Genomic DNA, 3,669 nt, shown 5'->3' on the forward strand with positions numbered 1-3,669 from the left:
CAAATTATTATAATCTTATTTTAAAACTATACAAATTAAGTAGAAGAAAATTATACGAGTAAAACTTAATATGAGTTTTTCTCAACATGCACTGAAGTAAAAAAGAAAAAAAAAATCATCTCTACTTTAACTATCTAAATTGATATAGTTTATTAAAAGTACAAAAAAAACTCAATGAGAAAGAATTAAATGAGTAAAACTTATCTCAATTCATCTTGGCATATTAAACACGTGTCAACTCGTATGGGGTTTCAAGACTGTACGTAATCTCGAATTGTAATGGGAGAAGTCAGGACCTTCCTATTGTTGCTGTTCTTCTAATTTCCTAGATTCAGAGGCATAAAAATAGCAACTGTAACAATGATTTAATATGAACAAGCAGCATAGATAGCCATAAGATTCGAAAAGAACTGGTAAGAAGAGTATCATACCTTCGCTTTCGGTGTCAAAGATTGTATATTAACTTCTCCATTAAAGAAATCTGATTAAAGATTGACAAAATGTGAAAAAGAAAACATGAAAATTGTAAAAGAGAACAGAGGATGAAATGGTGCTAACAAAGGTTACATGGTCTGGCAACAATCCGACATTCTTCATGAGGATGAAATGGTGGAAGGCCCCTTCAGGGTCCCCATTTTGTGCTCTTCCTGCAATCACAGTATGGCAAGAGACCACATTGAGGAAAGGCAATCCTCTCAGAACCCTTTCTCCTTCTTCAAGATGACCACTTCTCATGTACATGTGAGCTAGAGAGCTCCCAACACACATGTCCTGCTCAAACCCATTGATAACCACGAAGGCATGGATTTGGCGACCAGAACCTGCATCCTTCAATCTGGCGCAGCATCGCAAGGTGCTCCCCAAACCAAACTCATCGGGACGCAGGCCCTCCCTCCTCGACCTCAGGAAGCACTCGAGTCCCTCCTCGTCGAGCTCGAAGTGAGCCAGCCCGGCAATCATGGCATTCCAGGTAGCGAGGTTCCTCTCTGGCATTTCATCGAACAGCTTGCGGGCAGCGTTGATGTCCCCGTTGTGGATGAGGCCGCCGATGAGGATGTTGAAGGACATCACGTTTCGACACGCCATTGCGTCAAACACGACGCGGGCGGCGGGGACTCGGCCAAGTTTGAGGTACATGTGGAAAAGGTGGTTTCCAGTGAAGCGGTGGAAAGAGGCAGCACCGACGATGGCTATGATTGCGTGGAGCTGACGGCCTAGGCGGAGGGAGCGCGGCGAAGGGAGTAGGCAGCAGGCGTTCAGGAGGTGAGAGAAGAGGTTGGGGTCGGACCATAGCTGGGGTCAGATCGCCATCTTTCGGAGCATGATGAGAGGAAAACGATGGAGGCTGGGAGAGGGGGAGATGGTCGTGGCTGTGGGAATGGGAATGCGACAAAAAATACGGAGGGGGAAGGGATTTGAGAGACATCGAGAAGCTTCTGTTACAAAAAGGTGATTGGAGCTATGGACAGTGTTGGGGTCGTGGAGGAAGAAGGGAGGGAGGGAGCGGAGGCCGGAGCCGCCTCCCACCAGTTCATTGATTCCATCACGAAGATGGAGAAAGTAAAGTGGCTAGGTTCGGGAGCGCGAAGGGAAAAACACGGCGCCGAAAAGAAAACAGTGAGGGAAAGGAAAACAGCGAGCGGGAAAATGACCAAATTTAATTACAATGGGTTTTCAAAACTGTTGTCGTAGTCGCTAAAAACGAGGATAAAGACAACGGTTTATAAAACCGTTGTAAAAAGTATTGTCGTTTTAAAAAAAAACGCTGAATGACAACAGTTTTGCCAAAATCGTTGTCTTTTATATTTAATAGGGAGTTCAAAGACAACGGTTTTGGCAAAAACCGTTGTCTTTGAGCAAATACGCAACACTTTCTCTTAAAACCATTGTCATAGGGGTGTTGTCGTTTGCAGTTTTTGTTGTAGTGAATGTTGAAAACGTATAACGAGGTGTTACCAACCCCAGCATGATCTGATCTGTCACATCTAGCATAAATGTTTCTTTATGATTATGTGGCACATGCTCTCTCTCTCTCTGCTATGTTACGTAAGCCTTTGCCCTTTTTCCTGTAATCCTCAGCGTCTACTAAGATAAAAATGTTTTGATCTGACAACGGCTATGTGTTTCTCAAACCCTAAACCCTTTGCCTTCTTTTCAACTTCGTCCTTTCTTTTCTTACCTTAGCATTCTTTTCTTGCAGCGATTTTCGATTAAACCTATTGTCCACCGTTTTCTGGCGATCTCTTTTCTTGCTTCCAGTAAGTAATCTATTGTTCCTCTAGCTTTTATTCTTGTTTATGGCTGAGGAAGCAATTGCTCCTTGGTATGTCCAAATGTCTTCTTCCTTTGATAAAAGTGCTAGGCTTACCATCCGTCGTCAATATGAAATTCCCCGGGAGTATGACATTATAATCCCGTAACCGGATGATTGTTCTCATCGTCCCCCTATTAATTGCGTGACTTTTTTCAAAGATCAGCTGATAGGAGGTTTAAGGTTTCCCATTCCTCCTTTCCTGATTGAAATAATCGAGTATTTTGATATTCCTTTGCAACAGCTTGCCCCTAATGCATTTTGTTATCTATGTGGTGCTTACATGCTGTTTTGTTTGCTAGATATTCCTCCTCCTCCTCAAAATTTCTTCATGTTTTCTTACACCAAGTGTTCGGAACCTGGTGTTTTTTTGTTCCAGTCACGAACTAAAATGGTTCTTTTTGAGGATATGCCCTCGTCTCTTAAAGCTTGGAAATCCCGCTTCTTCTTCATAAAGTTTCCCAGACCCATTCCTTGGTCTTATGCTTGGAAATCCTCCTTACCCTCTTTGCCCGATGTCAGAGAGTTCCATCTTCATCCTTCTTTTCCTGTTTATTGTGAAAAGTTATTAAATAATCGACTTTCTATTCTCAAATGGCTGAGAGTCGATCTTCTATACTTGTTTGGCCTAAGCCCCGTCAAACCTGATACACAAGGCTCTTTAGGTAAAACCCTATTTTTTTACTGTTGATTTTAACTAACTAAACTATTTTTCTTTTCTATGTAGTGGAGAGCTTTTATAACGCTTTGATTGATGAAGAACTGCGTCTGGAGGAGGATGCAATTCACGCCAAAGGAAAAGAGCTTCTGGCTGCTATTACTCCGCCGCCTTCAATCGAAGAACCGGCTCCTTTAGCTGAGGTACCCAGCTCTTCGGGAGTTCTTGAGGCTCCTGAAGGTCTTCCCGCAGAAATCCCTGCTATTTCTTTACCCGCTGTTGCTTCTCCAGTGGCTGCTGCTACCTCATCGTCCGCCCCTTTTCCTATCATTGAACTCACGTCTCCTGGTAGCCCAGGTAAATCGATAGCTGAAATTGCTACCGGCAAGCGTCCAGGGCGCAAAATACCAGGGTTCCTCCGTCAAAAAGGAGGCTTATCCTACCTGCTGACCTTCCTTGTGATGAGCCTACGTTGGCTGAACTTTACCCTTCTCTTGGTTTTCCTGCCTCACCTTTCTCCAATACCAATGCTTCTGGCGATGTTTCTTTCACCTTTCCATTGTTTATTCCCGCGTCCGGATCTTTACCCTCCTCACCCTCTTCTTATTTAGTCTTTGCTCCTCCATCTATTCCTACTTCCTCCTTCTCTGTTGGTTCTTCTACTATTCCTGTCCTCCCCATATTGCTAGGAGGTTCCTTT

General features: G+C 43.6%; 1 long non-coding RNA gene across 2 annotated transcripts; it reads right to left on the reverse strand.

Annotated features, from left to right (window-relative positions):
* Positions 1-330: 330 nt before the first annotated feature.
* LOC121968339 lies at positions 331-818 on the reverse strand. Of its 2 annotated transcripts, none has more exons than XR_006108075.1 (3): positions 568-818; positions 432-481; positions 331-352 (listed from the first exon to the last, which is right to left on the reverse strand). It is a non-coding gene; the product is annotated as an uncharacterized LOC121968339 (long non-coding RNA). The 2 variants fall into 2 exon arrangements; XR_006108074.1 differs by having other exon boundaries at positions 334-352; positions 559-818.
* Between the last annotated feature and the right edge of the window lie 2,851 nt (positions 819-3,669).

The sequence above is a fragment of the Zingiber officinale genome, chromosome 3B (assembly GCF_018446385.1).
Source record: "Zingiber officinale cultivar Zhangliang chromosome 3B, Zo_v1.1, whole genome shotgun sequence".
Classification (NCBI taxonomy): Eukaryota; Viridiplantae; Streptophyta; class Magnoliopsida; order Zingiberales; family Zingiberaceae; genus Zingiber; species Zingiber officinale.